Source organism: Bos grunniens, chromosome 1 (genome assembly GCF_055505025.1).
Source record: "Bos grunniens cultivar Pamir isolate PY7600 chromosome 1, Bosgru_T2T1.0, whole genome shotgun sequence".
NCBI lineage: Eukaryota > Metazoa > Chordata > Mammalia > Artiodactyla > Bovidae > Bos > Bos grunniens.
This window is the reverse complement of record NC_141165.1, coordinates 97,527,097-97,548,506: the sequence shown is the minus strand read 5'-3', so window position 1 is coordinate 97,548,506 and position 21,410 is coordinate 97,527,097. Positions and strand designations below refer to the sequence as shown.

At 36.4% G+C, this 21,410-nt stretch overlaps 1 protein-coding gene across 23 annotated transcripts in view; it reads right to left on the bottom strand.

Annotated features, from left to right (window-relative positions):
* ZBTB20 (zinc finger and BTB domain containing 20) overlaps positions 1–21,410 on the bottom strand; it is an 847,908-nt gene that overhangs the window by 824,681 nt on the left and 1,817 nt on the right. The gene's annotated exons all lie outside the window — the stretch shown is intronic.

Below are 21,410 nucleotides of genomic sequence, written 5' to 3'. Positions count from 1 at the left end.
GTACTATCTGGACTTACCATCTGAATCCCTAGTAAGTGAGTTACCAAGCTGCTTAACCTCTTTTAGCCTTTGTTTACTCATCTGTAAAGTGGCGATTAACAATATTAACTATCTCATGGAGTTGCAAGGAACCAATGAGCTAAAAAATGTTAAATATTTAAATACTGTCTGGCATTTGGTGATATTAAAGACACCTAAAATGGATGAGATTCCATGGGGTAACTTATATTTAGATTCACAGAAATACTCCCAAAAGCAATTTTAAGTGAGTAGTATACATTTTTATTTTCTTAAATTGAGAAATTATGATATCAACTTGGAATCCTAAAATAAATAACTGAATTTGGAGTGGTATTCAAGTTGAATTAGCTTGAATACTATAAGACTGGCATTATATTTTATTGTTTTTTGCTTTTAAGTTTCATAGGCTGGCTTCATCAACAAACTGCAAGACAAAATAAGCATTACTGTAAGAAATGCTTTGGATAAACTTGAAGATATTTTAAAAATTATGTATTGATAACTAGGTTGTATACATAAAGAATGAAGCATATAGCTTCTAAATTAAATTTTAGTTGGGTAGGGGGAGTCTGACATTTAAGGAACGATAGAATTAAAAAGATGAATTCTGGGAAACTCTCCCTACCACACAAAAGAACATATTATAAAGCTCCAGTAATTAAGAGAATGTACAAGCACAGGGTGGAGAAGGCAATGGCACCCCACTCCAGTACTCTTGCCTGGAAAATCCCACGGACAGAGGAGCCTGGTAGGCTGCAGTCCATGGGGTTGCTAAGAGTCAGACACGACTGAGCGACTTCACTTTCACTTTTCCCTTTCATGCATTGGAGAAGGAAATGGCAACCCACTCTAGTGTTCTTGCCTGGAGAATCCCAGGGACGGGGGAGCCTGGTGGGCCGCCGTCTATGGGGTCCCACAGAGTTGGACACGACTGAAGCGACTTAGCAGCAGCAGCATGAGCACAGGGATGGTCAAATCTATCAAGATCACAGAAAAGAAAGTCTATAAATAGACCTTCATTTATATGGACTCTTGCAATGCAAATCACGAGGAAAAATCAGACATTTATTAAACAAAGCTGTAAAATTTTGTATCCCTTTAGAAAGAAACCTAATCTTTGATCCATATAGAATATACAAAAATCAACTTCAGAGTATGATTTAGCAAAAGAAAGAAAAAACACTAACCATAAAAGAAAATATTGCTAAGTATGATGACATATTTTCTGTTCATTGGAATATCCTATAGGAAATGAAAGGATAAGCTATGAGGTAGCAAAAGAAATAGAATTAGTATCTAGAACATATAAAGAACTGGTATTCAGGATTTACTTAGAAATAAAAGAAACTTCTTTCCTGAGAAGAAGAAACTGAAAGAATATTAAGAATTAAGGATACTATTCAATACTCTATAATGACTATATGGGAATAGAATCTAAAAAGAGTAGATACATGTATAACTGACTCACTTTTCTGTACAGCAGAAACTAACACAACATTGTAAATCAACTATACTCCAATAAAAAATTTAATTTTTTTTTAAAAAAGGAATTAAGGGATAATCACTTTGGTTTCTTGAGCTGAGATCAATTGATTACTTGAAGACTTCCTTGCAACTTCCTATCAAACTGAAACTTGCTTTAGGGGTAATAATCATTGGTTGTTAGAAAATTTTTTGAAAGGAGATAGAAAAGAACAGAATTAAAAGATGACTGACAATGACATATATATCTAAGTATGCATACAAAGTATTCCTAAAAACTTCTGCTCTAGTAACACTAGTATTGTTAGACAAAAGCGAAGAGATATAATAAAAATATATCCATCACAATTGCTGTTAACTTCATATTTGATAAAACAATCAAAACACAAATAGAAAGTACGGGCTTCCCTGGTGGCTCAGTTGGTCAAGAATTCAACTGCAATGCAGAAGACCCGGGTTCAGTCCCTGGGTTGGGAAGATGCCCTGCAGACGGCACTGGCTACCCACTCCAGTATTCTGGTCTGCAGAATTCCATGGACAGAGGCGCCTGGCAGGCTACAGTCCATGGAATTGCAAAAAGTCGGACATGACTCAATGCCTTTTACTTTTTCCAACAGAAAGTACAAATATAATGATTAGAATGACTTCATTAAGTAAAATAGAGAATATCAAAAAGATTAATTCAGGTAGTTTCTACCACTGACCTTGAATAAAGTCTATTTAAAGAAATACAGACCAAGATTGATATCTCTTTTAGGATCTATTTTGTCAACTTTCTTATAATGTTGTCTTCACTACTGGAGGGGCTTTCCTGGTGATTAAGACAGTAAAAAATCTGCCTGCAATGTGAAACCCAGGTTCAATCCCTAGGTTGGGAATATCCCCTGGAGAAGTAAATGGCTACCCACTCCAGTATTCTTGCATGGAAAATGCCATGGACAGAGGAGCCTGGTGGGCTACAGTCCATGGAGTCGCAAAGAATAAGACACGACTGAGTGACTAACACTTTCCACTACTGGAAGAATAGCAGAGAAACTGAAGGAAATTAGATGAGCAAAATGGCAAGAATATTTATGGAAACATTATTAGGGCAAGAAAAATTTAAAATGAGAATGTATTCTTGGAAAGTGTCAAGTATAATTTAATTAGACTTAGAGAAACAAGTCCATCCACTCCATTTTTTCCAAAACAGAATCTAAGTATTCCTAATAGTAGAGCACAGTATAGTTTCTCTAGTATTAAGATTATACCTGTTTCTTCAATAATGTAAATGGTTTTACTCTTTTGTAGTATTATTTTCAACCACAAATCATAATATAAGTATTTCCTGATAGTTGCACACACACCAAAAATCAGGCAATAGCACAACCTGTGTCTGGTTACTAAAAGATGATAAAGCTTTTACTATTTATTTAAAGTATCCATGCTATAGGCACTGTTAAATGCAGCTATAAATTACAAGGGGAGAGTTTCTAATGAACTATAACAACAGATTACACAGCTGTGCTTAGCTGTCCAAGGCCATTTATTAAGTTAAAACAGAGTGCAACATTATTATCATGACCAGATGTGATGAAGGCCCAGACTTCCCACAAAACACGAATATCTCTATACTAGAAAGAGGACATCAAGACATATACCTAAGTAAAGAATTTCCCTTAATGACCAGCAAAATAAAGAAATTCTGGAAACTCATCTTAAATTTCCAGCAATTGAATGTATTCACACCTTCCATAGATCCCACTGTTCTGTTGATTTGATGCTTTGATAGCTTCATCAGTATACATTCTATTATGGATATGTCAGAGACCTAACATCAAATATTCAAATATATATGTGGTGGTGGTGGTTGGTGGTTTAGTCACTAAGTCATGTCCAAACCTTGCGACCCCATGGACTGTAGCTAGTCAGGCTCCTCTGCCTGGGGGATTCTCCAGGCAAGACTACTGGAGTGGGTTGCCATTTCCTTCTCCTATACACACATATCCATTAAGTGTAAAAACTGGCCACCTTCAGATTTTCATCATCATCATTCTTTGCACAATTAATGATGTTTTTCAAAGCACTTATATATTTACTACTTCACTTGAACCTCAAAGACTGTGTAAAGTAGGTGGTGAAAATACACTATTGTAAAGATTAAGATTCTGAGACATAGGAGTCAAGTGATTTGTCTGAAATCATATTATATGCTAACTTCTTTTTATTTTTAAACATGCTTAAATGCTTTCATTTCAATATTTTATTACCTTATTAAAAATCATATTGTACCTAAAACCTATTACATAAATCAGCAAGTATTTATCAGTCAACTTCTATAGGCAAGTCTTCCATTCATGCATAACTGTTGTTATAACTAATTTGTGAAATGGCAGGGGTAATATTAGAAATATTTAACAAATGACACAGAAGGTACCAACCAAAGAAAATAAACACTGAACAAAGTGAAACACATCACCTAACTTTTACCAAGGGATATCAGCTATGTTAGCAGCCCTGACATGGAATGATCTATACAATTTGACTTGATATCAAAGTGTAAGTCATAATGTCTATCTGGCCTAAAATGCTAGATAATTATCTAAAGATTTTTTACAACATGTAGAAAATTCTAGTAGCATGTGACACAAAATTAAATAAACTACAAATGTAAAAAAAAAACAAAACAAAAAACCCTTGGTGCCAATACTCAGAAATATAAAATCACCACCAAAATTAGTAGTAATACCTTTAAACATTTTAATTTCTTCATACATGTATAGCCAAATATACTTAATTTTATTAAAAAGCATAAGTGGGATTTTTAACATGCTGCATGCTAAGTTGCTTGAGTTGTGTCTGACTCTTTGTGACCCTATGGACTACAGCCCACCAGGCTTCTCTGTTCAAGCAATTTTCCAGGCAAGAATACTGGAGTGGGTTGCCTTGCCCTCCTCCGGGGGATCTTCCTGACCCAGGGATAGGTCAGGGATAGGACCCAAGGATAGGTCATGGGATAGGACCCAGGGATAGGTCATGGGATAGGACCCATGTCTCCTATGTGTCCTACATTGGCAGGCAGGTTCTTTACCACTGGCACCATTTGCCTATTTTGGAAATTTCATATAAATGAACTCATTTTCTTTAATTTCTAAATAATAATTTTGTCACTTAATAGAAACTTCCAAAATTCTAATACTAACTTATAATCAAAGGATGTGCTTGCAAAATCTCTGCTTTCTAAAATTTATAGTTTTGTCACTAAGCACAGAGATACTTAAAAATATTTAAAGAAGGCAGTGGCAAACCACTTCAGTATTCTTGCCTTGAGAACCACATGAACAGTATGAAAAGATGAACTGAAAGAGGAACTCCCCAGGTCGTAGGTGCCCACTATGCTACTGGAGATCAGTGGAGAAATAACTCCAGAAAGAATGAAGGGATGGAGCTAAAGCCAAAAAAATACGCAGTTGTGGATGGGACTGGTGATAGAAGCAAAGTCCAATGCTGTAAAAAGCAATATTGCATAGGAACCTGGAATGTTAGGCTGATGAATCAAGGCAAATTGGAAGTGGTCAAACAGGAGATGAGAAGAGTGCACATCAACATTCTAGGAATCAGCGAACTAAGATGGACTGGAAAGGGTGAATTTAACTCAGATGACCATTATATCTACTACTGCTGGCAGGAATCCCTTAGAAAAAATGGAGTAGCCATCAGAGTCAATAAAAGAGCCCGAAATGCAGTACTTGGATGCAATCTCAAAAACAACAGAATAACCTCTGCTCATTTCCAAAGCAAACCATTCAATATCACGGTAATCCAAGCCTATGCCCCAACCAGTAACGCTGAAGAAGCTGAAGTTGAATGGTTCTATTAAGACCTACAAGACCTTCTAGAACTTACACCCCAAAAAGATGTCCTTTCCATTATAGAGGACTGGAATGCAAAAGTAGGAAGTCAAGAAACACCTGGAGTAACAGGCAAATTTGGCCTTGGAGTACCAAATGAATCAGGGCAAAGGCTAATAGAGTTTTGTCAAGAGAACACACTGGTCATAGCAAACACCGTCTTCTAACAACACAAGAGAAAACTCTACACATGGACATCACCAGATGGTCGACACCGAAATCAGATTGATTATATTCTTTGCAGCCAAAGATGGAGAAGCTCTATACAGTCAGCAAAAACAAGACTGGGAGCTGGCTGTGGCTCAGATCATGAACTCCTTATTGCTAAATTCAGACTGAAATTGAAGAAAGTGGAGAAAACCACTAGACCATTCAGGTATGACCTAAATCAAATCCCTTATGACTATACAGTGGAAGTGAGAAATAGATTTAAGGGATTAGATCTGATAAAGAGTGCTTGATGCACTATGGACAGAGGTTCATGACAGGAGAACCTCCTGTCAGGAGAGAGGAGACAGGAATCAAGATCATCCCCAAGAAAAAGAAATGCAAAAAAGCAAAATGGCTGTCTGAGGAGGCTTTACATATAGCTGTGAAAAGAAGAGAAGCGAAAAGCAAAGGACAAAAGGAAAGATATACCCATTTGAATGCAGAGTTCCAAAGAATAGCAAACAGAGAAAAGAAAGCCTTCTTCAGTGATCAGTGCAAAGAAATAGTGGAAAACAATAGAATGGGAAAGACTAGAGATCTCTTCAAGAAAATTAGAGATAGCAAGAGAATATTTTATGTAAAGATGGGCTCAATAAAGGACAGAAATGGTAGGGACCTAACAGAAGTAGAAGGTATTAAGAAGCGGTGGCAAGAATACCCAGAAGAACTGTACAAAAAAATCTTCATGACCCAGATAATCACGACAGTGTGATCACTGACCTAGAGCCAGACATCAGGAATGTGAAGTCAAGTGGGCCTTAGAAAGCATCACTACGAACAAAGCTAGTGGAGGTGATGAAATTCCAGTTGAGCTATTTCAAATCCTGAAAGATGATGCTGTGAAAGTGGTGCACTCAATATGCCAGCAAATTTGGAAAACTCAGCAGTGGCCACAGGACTGGAAAAGGTCAGTTTTCATTCCAATCCCAAAGAAAGGCAATGCCAAAGAATGCTCAAACTACAGCACAATTGCACTCATCTCACATGCTAGTAAAGTAATGCTTAAAATTCTCCAAGCCAGGCCTAAGCAATACGTGAACCATAAACTTCCAGATGTTCAAGCTGGTTTTAGAAAAAGCAGAGGAACCAGAGATCAAATTGCCAACATCTGCTGGATCATGGAAAAAGCAAGAGAGTTCCAGAAAAATATCTCTTTCTCCTTTATTGACTATGCCAAAGCCTTAGACTGTGTGGCTCACAATAAACTGTGGAAAATTCTTCAAGAGATGGGAATACCAGACCATCTGACCTGCCTCTTGAGAGATCTGTATGCAGGTCAGGAAGCAACAGTTAGAACAGGACATGGAACAACAGACTGGTTCCAAAGAGGAAAAGGAGTACATCAAGGCTGTATATTGTCATTCTGCTTATTTAACTTACATGCAGAGTACATCATGAGAAATGCTGGGCTGGAGGAAGCACAAGCTGGAATCAGGATTGCCAGGAGAAGTATCAGTAACCTCAGATATGCAGATGACACCACGCTTATGGCAGAAAGTGAAGAAGAACCAAAGAGCCTCTTGATGAAAGTGAAAGAGGAAATTGAAAAAGTTGGCTTAAAGCTCAACATTCAGAAAACTAAGATCATGGCATCCGGTCGCATTGCTGCTGCTGCTGCTGCTGCTGCTAAGTCACGTCAGTCGTGTCTGACTCTGTGCAACCCCATAGACAGCAGCCCACCGGGCTCCCCCGTCCCTGGGATTCTCTAGGCAAGAGTACTGGAGTGGGTTGCCATTTCCTTCTCCAATGCATTAAAGGGAAAAGTGAAAGTGAAGTCGCTCAGTCGTGTCCCACTCTTAGCGACACCATGGACTGCAGCCTACCAGGCTCCTCCGTCCATGGGATTTTCCAGGCAAGAGTACTGGAGTGGGGTGCCACTGCCTTCTCCGCCGGTCCCATTACTTCATGGCAAATAGATGGGGAAACAGTGTCAGACTTTATTTTTCTGGGCTCCAAAATCACTGCAGATGGTGATTGTAGCCATGAAATTAAAAGAGGCTTACTCCTTGGAAGAAAAGTTATGACCAAGCTACATAGCATATTAAAAAGCAGAGACGTTACTTTGCCAACAAAGGTCCGTCTAGTCAAGGCTATGGTTTTTCCAGTGGTCATGTATGAATGTGAGAGTTGGACTGTGAAGAGCGCTGAGCGCCGAAGAATTGATGCTTTTGAACTGTGGTGTTGGGAGAAGACTCTTGAGAGTCCCTTGGACTGCAAGGAGATCCAACCAGTCCATCCTAAAGGAGATCAGTCCTGAGTGTTCATTGGAAGGACTGATGCTGAAGCTGAAACTCCAATACTTTGGCCACCTGATGCGAAGAGCTGACTCATTGGAAAAGACCCTGATGCTGGGAAAGATTGAGGGCAGGAGGAGAAGGGGACAACAGAGGATGAGATGGTTGGATGACATGACCGACTCAAAGGACATGGGTTTGTGTGCACTCCAGGAGTTGGTGATGGACAAGGAGGGCTGGCATGCTGCGGTTCATGGGGTCACAAAGAGTCGAAACGACTGAGCGACTGAACTAAACTGAAATAATATCATATTCTATAAATATATTGTTTTGGAGTTATATTATTCCATTTCTCTTAATTGTTGTTCACAGATGTTTAACAGAGCTGGCTAGATCTTTCCAATAGTTTTTACTGTATGTATTTGTCTACTATAAATAAACATGCTCTATACATATTTATGTGGTTTTTTTCTTCATGAACTATGCCTTTTATCCTTATAGTGCCCCTTTTGATAACAATGCTGTCAACTTACATTTTCCTATTTTCTTTTTGTTTGAATTTGTGATATTTTTTATGTTCACCACTTTACAAACAACATTTCTTTATAATTTTGACATAGGTATTCTTGTAATAAAATCTGAGTGGCTTTTTAATTCAATCTAACATCTTTTTTAATGGAAGAATTTAGTCCATTACATTAAATATAACAATGTGCTTAATATTGTATCTTCCAATTATATTTATTTCTTATCCTACATTGTTGTTCTCTTAGTTCCCTTTTCTGGATTTTTTTTTTTTTTTTTGCTTAAACAAGTGGCTCTGCATTCTTTTTTCCTTGCTGCTAGGAAAGTTCTAAAGGATGTTCTATCATGCTAATCTTCCCTTTCTCTACTTAAGTAAGAGGTTCTATTCCCCAACTCTTTCTCCTAAATAAATAACATGTTCAGGATATCCTCGCTTTTCTTCCTCTTCATTTCCTTTCTTCTTATCTCCTACCACTCATTTTCACCCTCTTTTTACATTTCTCTTGTTTACTCCATCAATTAAGTTTTTATCAGTTTAGCACATTAAAAATTTTCTTTATATAAATACAATGCTTATTTCAAAAGCCTGAAATTGTCTATTTCATTACTATTATCTAGTAATTCCCAAGAAGGGTAACCATCAAACAATTGCACTCATTTCCCTTGCTAGTAAGGTCATGCTTAAAACCTTGCAAGCTAGGCTTCAGCATTATGAAAACCAAGAACTTCTTGAAGTTCAACCTAGGTTTAGAAAAGGCACAGGAAACAGAGATCAAATTGCCAAACAGAGATCAAATTCGCTGGCATATTCGATCATAGAGAAAGGAAAGGAATTTCTGAAAAACATCTACCTCTGTTTCATCAACTACACTAAAGCCTTTGACTATGTGGATAACAAACTGTGGAAAGCTCTTAAAGAGATGGGGATACCAGACCATCTTACTTATCTTCTGAGAATCTAATGTGGGTCAAGAAGCAACAGTTAGAACCCTTTATGAACAACTGTTTGGTTCAGAATTGAGGTGTATGACAGGGCTGTCTGTTGTCACCCTGTTTATTTAAACTATACGCTGAGCACATTATGAGAAATGCTGGGCTGGATGAATTACAAGCTGGAATCAAGATAGGTGGGAGAAACATCAACAAGCTCAGAGGTGCAGATGATACCACTCAAATGGCAGAAAGCAAAGAGGAACTAAAGAGCCTCTTGATGAGGGTGAAGGAGGAGAGAGAAAAAGCTGGCCTAAAATACTAAAAAAACTAAGATTATGGTATCCAGCCCCATTACTTCATGGCAAATAAAAGGGGGAAAGGTGGAAGTAGTGACAGATTTTCTCTTCTTGGGCTCTAAAATCACTGCAGGTGGTGACTGCAGCCATGAAATCAGAAGACAATTGCTTCTTGGCAGGAAAAGTATGACAAACCTAGACAATGTGTTGAAAAGCAGAGACATTACTCTGCCAACAAAGGTCCGTATAGTCAAGGCTATGGTCTTCCCAGTGGTCACGTATGGTTGTGAGAGCTGCATCATAAAGGCAGAATGCCAAAGAACTGATGTCTTTGAACTGTGGTGCTGGAGAAGGCTCCTGAAAGTCCGCTGGAGAGCAAGGCGATCAAACCAGTCAATCTTAAGGGAGATCAACCCTGAATATTCACTGGAAGGACTGATGCTGAAGCTCAGTGTTTTGATCACCTGATACAACTGCCAACTCACTGGAGAAGTCCCTGATGCTGGGAAAGATTGAGGGAGAAGAGGGCGTCAGCAGATGAGATGGCTGGATGGTATCACTGATGCAATGGACATGAACTTGGGCAAACTTCGGGAGATGGTGAGGGACAAGGAGGCCTGGCGTGCTACAGTCCATGGGATCGCGGAGTCAGACACAACTGGGAGACTGAGCAACAACAAGCCATCTATCTTTATCTCTTAAATGAAATTATACACACAACACACACTCACACAATTATAAATAAATGTTCATTGTTCACCACTATTTCTTTTGCTTTTCATCTGGAAATCTATGCCCTGGTTCATTTGTTGTTTGCTTATAATTTATTCTCAGGTCTTGCATAAGGAATAATAATTCTATGTTCTGAGTTTTTAGTTTTCCCTATATGTATTTCTTTCACCTTGACTAGCAAATGACAACTTTCTGGGCACTGAAATTCTTGGCATGTAGTCTTTCTCTTTTTGCAGTCCATTAATGTCATTCCACTATCTTCTTGCTTCCTGTGTTAGAGATACAAAGTTCTATGATACTTTAATATTTTACCCCTGTATAGGAGAAACTTGTTCTTCCTACTTGGGAATTTATGTTTCAATTTGAGAGTTCAGAACCTTTATCAAGACATGCTAAGTGTGCCTTGTCTTTCAATCAAGACCATAAATCAATAAACCCTTTCAATTCACAGACTCTGATATTTCTTAAACACAAAGAAATTTTCTTCTATTATTAATTATACCTCTCCTCCTTCTGTTCTTATTTCTCCCTCTGTAATTCCTATTATTCACATTTTGATTTCTAAACTATCCTCCAAGACTCATCCTTGGAGTCTCATCAAGATTTTCATCATGTTTTATTTTTGTGCTATGTACTTTGATACCTCATACTTGGTCTTTCAGTTCACTGATTCACATTTCAACAGTGATCACATTCTCTCCTGATTTTTCCACCAAGTAGCTCACTGAGATATGTTTGTCTTAGTATCTGAAATTCTTCTTTGATCTGTATTTGTATTTCCTTAAGTGCTCTTGCTATATTTCAAAATTCAGGTTTCATTTATTTTTGCCAACATTACTAGTTGCTTAGAGTATGTGCTCTTAATTTTCCTGCCTGATCTTCCTCTCTCCCTTACTATTAGGTCCTTTTAAAAAGGATTATTTTTTATTGATATCTCACTGGAGCTCTGATTTGGTTGTTGGAGTATCTTAAATGGCAAAAGTGTTAACACTCGGAGGAAAGAAATGTAGACAGTCTACCAATTCCCTGCCAGGTCATGAGGAGGTAGATCACTGTTGCCTTGTTTCTGAATTTTCTTTCAGCCTCCGGGACAGAGAAAACTCAGCCAGTGCACTCAGCTACTTTGACTTTTTAGATAGCTGGAGAGACTTGGATATATAAAACAGGCAAAAATTAACCTTTTCTCATTGTGGTTCACAGGCCTCTGAAGCCCAAACTCTTGGTTACAGTGTCTACTGTTTCCTGATCTTTATCCCTGAACTCCAGTACTGTTCTCTAGTTGCTTGCCCAGCTGAAGGAAGAAAACCTTCAAAGCAGTTTTTCTCTGTCCCAGGTGTCATGGCAATTGTTCATAGATCTCAGCAGGGATTTGATACCAAAAGTCAGGAACTGGAAGTGAAGGAGCAAATTGCCATACCTAGGTCAAGTTGTTCTCTGAATCCTTAATTTTAAAAATACTGGTGGCATGGGGTGGGGGGCACATATGAATCTGGAGTTATCTGGGACTTTGTTATAATTATTCCCAAGAATCAATACTTCTCTCACAAAGTACACTCTTGAATATATAAAAATGGCAATAAGCTCTCTTTATGTTCTTAGGTACAAATTCAAAAAAAAAAAAACACTACAGCTATTAATCATTTGAAGTACACTTTAATGAAATCCCAGTTTTAATTATTCTAGGACATAATTATCTTTTGTTTTGGAAACAACAAATCAATGTGCTGCTGTTTCAGTTAGTAGAAAGACAAACTACAACTTCGGCCAGTCATGTTAAGTCTCCTACTGTCCAACTAGCAAGTCTTATAAACAAGAAAAAGCAGGTCAGTTGTTATATAGGAATTAAACATCCATCCTACACAGTGGCTTATATGACACTACCCTCCATATTGTTCATAGCCCAATTACCTTTTTTGCTTTCTAGGAGAGCTAAGGATATAACATCAAGAACATTAAAGTGTTTCACTGGACTAGACTTCTAAACATAATAAGGTAAAATAATCTAAAGCTCTGTTCTGTAAGTGTGTGAAATTTTATGAGCTTATGTTTTTTTAAGAATTAGGAAGCTCATATATAATGCTAAAAATCTCATTACAATCTATTAAGTGCAAAAAAATACTCTGGACTGTTTGTTCTACTATCCAGATAGGAATCATATAGGATATGAAATTTGGATTTCATCCTTGAATCACTAGGTAATGTAATTCTGTGTACTCTATTCAATACAATATCCTGAATTGATTGTAGTAGATTTGCTTTACCATTGATGGGCCATATCTGATATATTTCTTTTCTGAATCACGGTAAATACAATTTTTTATTGGAACTTCTGCCATGACAGAATTTCATTAAGTATCTAAAACGATAGAAAAGCATGTGCATGTGTAAAAATATTTGGGTCTTAGAAAAGTACAGAGAAAGACTATATTAGGTAATAACAACTGGAACAATGCTAAATTTGAACCAGTCAACAGAAAATAAGGAATGATAGCCTGGTAAGCAAGGATCAAGGTAATCTTTCAGGAAAGTTATGAAAGAGTCTAATCAACATTGAATCCTCCAATGTGCCAGGGACTGTGCTAAGCACGAAGGCTTCACAGATTAATAAAATATGGTACTGCCCTTAAGGATCTGCAGGTCAGTGTAGTATAAATGTGAATGCTATCGTTCCAGGTGATGAATGTCAAAGAATGGATGCATCCAATTCTGCATAATAAAATTGATCATTACACAAATAATAGAAACAGAGGAATACATGACATGGAATTACAGAAAAAGAACAATCATTTATTTGGGGGTTTTATACACTCTGGCAATTCACTTTATAACAACTGCTGAAATACCTGAATCAGAAAGGTCTGGAATCCTGTTCATTTTTCAGCTCAAATCACCCCTTCATCATAATATTGCCTTGTTCTCAAACCTTTGCTAGAAGAAAGATTACTGAGAGGCTGAATTTTCAAAGGTATTTCTCTAAGGGTCAGATAATATAAAGGGAAAGTAAGATGCAAACAACATAGTTGTTGAAAAGACTAGGTACTACAGGATGTCAAAAGAACAAGAACAAAAGAGTACCAATGACAATAAACTTGAAGGGGAAAGATGTCACACATAAACTGGATGTACAAATGCATATTGTAGTATATTTCTTAATGCACTAGAAATGAGTCTGAAGAAAATATCAGAGATATTGTCATAAGGAAAACTAAAGACACATATGTGATAGTGTAGCTCTTCCATTATTCATTGAGTCTGCACCACCATATATATGTAATATAGCTCAACAATGAATATTACCTCTTAAAAACGTTTGAAGTCTCCAGTGCCTTGTAGAAAAAGGGTGAGTATGCATTCAGGTATACCTACCTGTATTTGGTTTGGTGTCATTAAAATTATTTTAAATTAAAAAACATCACCGTAAAAGTTTATATAATTCCCTTTTCACTAACTCATGTGGGCAATCATAAATATAATCCAAACTCATGTATATTAACTTTGCCTGCACTGATCATTTGAACCCATTATTCCAATAGAAATGCATTCATCCTATCAAATAAAATTAAACCTTTCTTTTGGTATAGCAACTTGGTATAGAAACAAATGAAGGAAAAGTTACTGTTACTTAGAGGAGTCTAGACTCTATTCCACCTTAAGTCTGCTAGAGCCAGGCTCCATGAATATGGGAAGAGGAGACATCATAAGCTACATTACAAAATGAAATGAAGTAAAATTAGGCTATAATTTAATTTGTTTTACTCATCAAATCCTCAGCAAAGCTAACAGGTGTTTTCTCATATTTAAAAACTGGACAGCAGACAAAAACTTGTACTATAAATGCCCTTCAGAAATAGTGATTTCAGAATTGAGGGGCACATGGTAGGTACTCAATACATGACAGCTATTCTCAGATTTACCCTATAAGCTTTTGTGCTAAATTGCATTTCTTGGTAATGCATCTAAATTTACTGGCTAATTTTAAGTTAATATTGATGATCATGCTTTTTGTGCCAAAACCATAGCAGCCTTTGTATCCCAAACTCTAGGTGGCCCCTATTTAAGCCAGTTGTTGGTTCTGAAACATATATAGGGGTTCAAACAACAAAAACATTGGTGCCTTCCAAAGTCAGTAGGATTGACCAAAGTTTTCAATATGTTTCTATTCTGCGTCACCCTTATTTTCCGTATGATCCCAGTTCTTGGTTCCTCAACCTGTTCGATTGAGGTCTCCTTTTTGACCTCTGCCTTCCCAGTACTCCCAGGGTCTAATGTTTCCTTTGACCTGCTCCTACTCATTTTCTTCCATCTGCTTTTATATGTTACCCAGCTCCAATGCTGCATCCGAACAAATCAGGCAGCAGCCACCCGGTCTATCCACTGTTAAAACCTTCAGACAAACTCCCTCTCAGGATCTGTACTTCTAGACTGAAGTTAATTTAAAAACAAACTTTAGCACAGCAAACATTCCTCCCACTTACAGCTCTTTCACATTGTGCCCTTCTCTGGAACCTTCTCCAAATCCACTATGTCTTTCTTGAAATAAAATTACCAGTACTAATCAGGGTGGGTATTCAGTGAAAATGGTCCCATGAGGGGCATGAGGAGTGATTAAGACCTTTTCTGGAGTTGGACTTGAGTTTGCATTTCCACCTGCTATATTCTGTGACTTTTAAGAAGTTACTTAACCTTCCTGAGCTTTAGTTTATCTTTAAAAATGACATAACAACAGTGTCTCTCTCAAAATATGCAGATATAACCAATGTCTGGTACCGAGTAAGTGCTCATAAATGTTGGCTACTGTAGTTGTTATTGTTATCATTGTTTAGTACAAGAACAGAATGTATTTTGTTTTCTTCTCACTATGCGTACAATCAATAAGCTTGCTAGTATTTTTGGTACCAGTGCCATTAGGAAAGGGTCTACATTAATTCCTCAGTACATGGGCTGGGTTTCAGTTAACTTCTATTATAAGCCTCCTTTCTAAATATCTCTCATTTTCCCCCTTATTTGCATGCATTGAAGTATTCATATTACCTTTTCTGCACTATGGTTGATTTAAATTTTTTCATTTCTCCCAAATAGCTTGGGTGTTCATTTGCTTCAGTTGTGTCCAACTCTTTGCAACCCTATGTAGCCCACCAGGCTCCTATTTGTCCAGGGGATTCTCCAGGCAAGAATACTAGAGTGGGTTACCATGCACTCCTCCAGGAGATCTTCCCAACCCAAGACTGAACCCGCATCTCCTGTGTCTCCTGCACTGTAGGTGGATTCTTTACTGCTAAGCTACTGGGGAAGCCCCCCCAAATGGCTTAGCATTGCCTAATACATTGTTGAGTTTATTGTATATTCTATTAGGTAATTTATAAAATGTTAAGAGCAGTACCAAGAATATCAAGAGTTATGGATAGGTGTATGAGAGGGAGGTGAACCAAGAATTATATAGCTTTCTCCAGATAGCTGCTTCCATTTGTGAACAGGTAAAGGGTTTGATGGTTTTGAGCCTCTCACTAACACTCAGACTAGCCAAAGGAGCTTGAGTCAATCAAAAAGAAACTGAGAATGAAATTCTAAATGAAAACTTTAAGGTCATCATTAAACAAATACCTACAAGTAGGTACACAAAAATTGTGTGCAATTTGTTTCTGTATATGACAGCAGAATAGTTGCAAAGGCTTTTCTAACACAAGTTCTTCCCACTATTCTTCATCAAAATAGAGTCAACTTCCTTAGTCTATCTTACTGTCCTTCCTGTGTAAATCTATCCCTGGGTAGGTACAATGTAGAATCAAAGATCAAATGCAGCAGTTAAGAATTACCAGTTTTATAAGGTCTATATGGAGATGGCCCCTCATTACTCAGTTTATTTATGGTTTACTTTAAAATAGCACAAAAACCAAGTTAATCTTCTTTCTTCAAATATATCTATCCATATATTTTACAGAATTAGAAAATGACTCTGAGATAATTTTGTTATTACCTTTCTCCACTTAAGCAACTTATACAGAGTGAAATGCAAAGAATCATGTTTATAAATTATATTACCAATATATCTACTTGAGTGAAGGTGAGCTGGTAAAAATTTATGTAAACTAATAGACTTATTATAGTTACCAACTATAAAAGATTATCAGTACTTAATATTGTGGCTCTTAAACTTGTACTACTATACTATATTTAAAAGCAAGTATCATTAAAATGAAACTTTTATCCAGGGCTGAAAGTAAAATGCAAAGACAAATATTTTACATATACTCTTTCCTGTGCCCCTCTGCACATCACATCTAGTCACATTACCTGAAGATAAATAAAGATTCAAGTATCAAAAAACCACACTCACAGAACAGAAAGAGACCATGAAGATGAAGGAAGTGAAGGTAGAGATCCAAACAGATCATGTAACATGCCTAAGATCATACAACTGTATGATCTTAGCTGAAGCACTAGATCTAGAACAATCTTTCCAAACTCTACATCTGAAATTTTTGACAAAGTGCAATAAAAAGATAATTCAACATTAATATATGAGGGATTAGCCAATAAGTTAGATGTTGTCCCCTCAAGTTAAAAACTGTTGGACTTAATGACTTCTCCCTTGATTTTATATTCCTGGAAAATAAATTTAAAATAACATAAATCTGTAAAAACTGACTAGAATATCAATTACAAACAAAATGTATACCCTTTCTTAAATCAAAACCATGTAAGAAATATTTTTAATGCCTAAAGGAAGTCAAAGATTTACTGGTTTGTGTGTACATGTATAGTAGTGATGGGGTTTGTTTCGTTTTGTAAATTGTTTGAGGTTCCTTTTGTGATGTTAATTTGTATCCCCAAAATGGAAGTACAAAGAAAATGAATTTCTGATAATTTATAAAGCACTGTTATATATAAATAAATAAGTCTCTAGAAACAAATATCAGTAAGAAAATGGTTGCCAATAATTTCAAAACTAAAAATCTGAGTTTTAATATTGTGTGAATAATTGAAAATAATTATTGTTTATTATTATTTAAAAGAAAACATTTTTTTAAAAAGGTCAAAAGTAATTGAAAAAGAGATTAAAGCAGTCTACTTGATTCTCTAAACTGTGTGTGCATTTTTCCTGAAGTGTATGTTCATGAGCTGACAGTAGAGACAGGCTGCCTGCTTTGTTTGACTATAGTTCTGTTTACCTCATACTGTCAAGAATGGATTTTGACACTCACAGTATTAATACTGCTATTTTTATTGATATAATTAGCACTGCTATAAATAATTCCTCGGCCTGGCATATCTAAGTATATCATTACAATCAGCAATATTAGGGCTTCTTCTTCTTCCATGATACCTCAGAAACAGACTGCTGGCCCAAACAACAATGGTGACTTCATGATGTGGAAGTTACGGGAAAAAAAAAATTGCCCTGTCAATAGAGACTACTGTTTTGTGTATGACTTCACTAAACAAACGAGTTTATATTTGTTTGAAACTAAAGTTTCTCACCAATCTGCTGTTTCAGTTTCACATCTCACCATATTGCACCTAAAACATGCAATCTGGATTCCTGTTGCTACTCTCCCCATCCCCCCCAATAGCTCAGGAATGGGTTTGAAATATGAAGCTTCAATATATAAAGCAAAAGAATTAAGACACCCAAAATTCAGAATGGGTGGGTGAAAATAAGTGTGCTTGAAGTCACTTGTATAACTGCCAATGGGTGGCCCACTTGTGAGCTTTTGATCATTACACTGAAACAAAATCAAAACATATTTTATCCTGCCTCGAGATCAGATCAGCTGCAACAATAACCTTATCTAGACCTTGAATAGTTTGTTCATAAAACAAAGTGGGGTGACTGACCCAGTACATACTCAACACAGAATATGAAGGCCAAAACAAAATGACAATACAATTCAAAACAAGTTTGTGGAAATTTTAGGCTAGTATATATTAAACCTTTCTTTGTCTCTCTATCACTTGACAGATGGTTAGCCTTTACACAGCCTAGTATCTCTGGCAAAGAAATGACTGTGTCTAGCCAATAACACCCCAAATTTTGACTTAAAATGCACTGTAGACATACTTGCACTTACCTTAAAAATATGAATATTAATAGAATTAGTCATTATTTTATTACTATTGAAATTTGTCAGATGTCAAGATTTTATCTTTTACTCTATGAAATACTTCTTTTTCAAACTTGCAACTATCTTATTATGTCAATCCAGGGTTAGAACAATTCTTCACTTCAGATTTTATTCATTTTATGTGCTGCTTAGTAATCATGCTTTGAAAAACTTCCTTGGCACTTCCCTGGCAGTTCAGTGGTAAAGACTCCTTACTTCCACTGTACGGGTTCAATCCCTGGTCAGGGAACTAAGACATAAAATCCCACAGGCCACGTGTACTGTATGGCCAAAACAAAGCAAAAAAGTTTCAAAAATAAATTTTAAGCCAAAATTAACACAAAATTTACTACGTTGTTACTCAGAGCAAAATTTTGGTAGGTAACAAAGTGTGTTCAACAAAATCACCTGGGAACTTTGAATGCCTACCACAAGGCAGGACTAGAATTATTTATCTAGGACTGAAATAAATCTTTATTCAAAAACTGATCACATATAAATATATAGTTACATGCACATAAACACACATTGATCAACTATCTTTACTAGAATTAGAAAAAGTTCCTCATTTTTAACATTCTATCAATCATTCTTTGCTTTCTAAAAAAGATTTCAGCTGAAACAATATGCTCTATTAGCTACACTCTTGTTTTTTGTCCTAAATCTTCCTTCCTATTGATAGCTTTCAGATTCTGCCAGGTCTGTACTCAAATAGTCACAGGCACTCTCAAAGTTCTCTGAAGTGTATTAACATGTACTCTTTCTCGAAGAGTTGATTACTGCTACAAATTAGCATAGAGATCTAGTGTAGGTAAAGAAATTCAAGCTCTTCACAGCAGGGAACGGAAGAACTGGAGGTAGGATTGTGTGAACTCATATTTGACTAACAAAATAAAATTCACTGTGTTAGAGAAAAATAAGAAAATCAGAACTTGTTATTTGAGAACTGTGAACTAGGTTTTGGAAAAGTGAGACACCCACTACTTGAAGTAACAAACTCACTGCTAAATCTACTCCCTTAACCAGGCACCAAGTTTCCTTCAATTAGAAACCTAGGATTTTTACACCTACAGACTAAATGATTAAAGTAATGCTAAAATCTTCTGTAATGTTCCTCTTGAATTACAAATGGGCTATTAAATCAGAGAAGTGCCAATCAAATGCTTTTGTAGTTTGAAGGAAAGGTTTAAATAACAAAGCATTTTTTTTGCAGGCCTCTCTCTTTTTCTCTCTTTAAAGTCACCTATAAATTAGTTACAACAAATTTCCATCTTCTCTTGATAAAAACCACAACTGAAAAAAAGATTTAGGTACTTGATTTTTCAGACATATTCTTAAAACAAACTAACTAAAAAAATTAAGATATTCTAGATTATGTTTTACCATAATTTGCCGACAAAAGCTCCATAGGAATTTCAGAGTAAATTCCAAGACACAGATTTTTTTTAATATAAAGTAATATTTATTTATTTCAAAGGCATGCTTAAAAATAAAACCCTATCTGTTAAAAAGATCTACTGAAATGTATGGAGAATGTTTCATGACAATAACAAAAGGTACAAATCAGCAATAAAGTACTGTAAAGTCCTCCTTTCTTATCATTGGCAGTTGATGAACACCTCCCTGATCCTTGAAATGAGAAAACAGCTAGGTTTTAAAGTTTCATACAAAAAAACCTTCTTCTAGTAATCTAAATACACGATGTGTATGTGACATTACAATGAAAACTCCACAGGGGCAGAGAATTTTTTTTTCTTGTTCACTGTCACATCCCAAGTGTCTAGAACAATGTCCAGAACAGTTAGATGAATTTAAATATCCATTTCAGAAACAAATTATTTCAGAGAATAAGTTAGAGCCCATTAAGCTACACTTCTATATTCCAAATGTTTTGAAGAATCTCTTATCATTTATTGTAAAATATCTGGAATAAGTTATAATTCATTTATAAATTTTAGATCCTTCTACAGGAACTTAGTTGTATCTTTTATTAATCTTCTGAAATGACCTAATTTTTTTCTGGGAATTCCAATTTGGTTGGAAAGTCTCCTGAAGACTGACTCTGTGTCTGTCAGTGGCTCAGTTGTGTCCAACTCTCTGCAACCCCACGGACTGTAGCCCACCAGGATCCTCTGTCCAAGGAATTCTCCAGGCAAGAATACTAGAGTAGGTTGCCAGTCCCTTCTACAGGGGATCTTCCTGACCCAGGGATCGAACTAGGGTCGCCTGCATTGCAGGCAGATTCTTTACTGTCTGAGCCACCAAGTAAGTCCCTGAAGACTGACTACTGAGATAAAAGTAATTCATTTAAAATGTTCCCCCACCTTTGGACTTTATTCCTATATGGAGTAATAAAAGTTATATTAATTTGACAACAAGAGTAGCTGGATATTTGTGAACCTCAAAAACTTGCTGACCACTTCCGACACTGGCATCACATTAACAGTAGTTCTGAACAACGTCCCTCTTCCTCCCACCATACACACACACCAAAATTATAACCCTCACATGTAAATCGTTCTTTCCTCTAGTAATCCATTTAAACTCATAGTCTTTCAGTAGCCACTTAAACGCATAGTCTTTCAGTAGCCACTTACTAGTAGCTAGTATACGCATTAACTACCTATTTTCTTGGTATAGTAAGAATTTTAAAATACTGGCACCTTAAATGAACTAAACAGGTAAGCACAAAAACTTCTTCCTAAAACTGGATAAAATTTGACAATTTTTAAACTTCTTTCTTCAGTCTGTTAAAACTGGGATCTCACCATGAAAGGGCGTATTGCTTTGGAGGCTGTAGCCAGTTAACTTGTCACCTGATCTTCATAAGCAAATTGCCTTTATTCCCCTGGTCTATGATATCTGATTTTACAAAGCCCAAAATACCCAACTGCTAAACTCACTGGGCAGCTAATTATACTTCTAGAAAACTCACTTTTTTTCTTCTCATCTGTTTATTTGAGCACCATGTATTCTTAAGCCTTG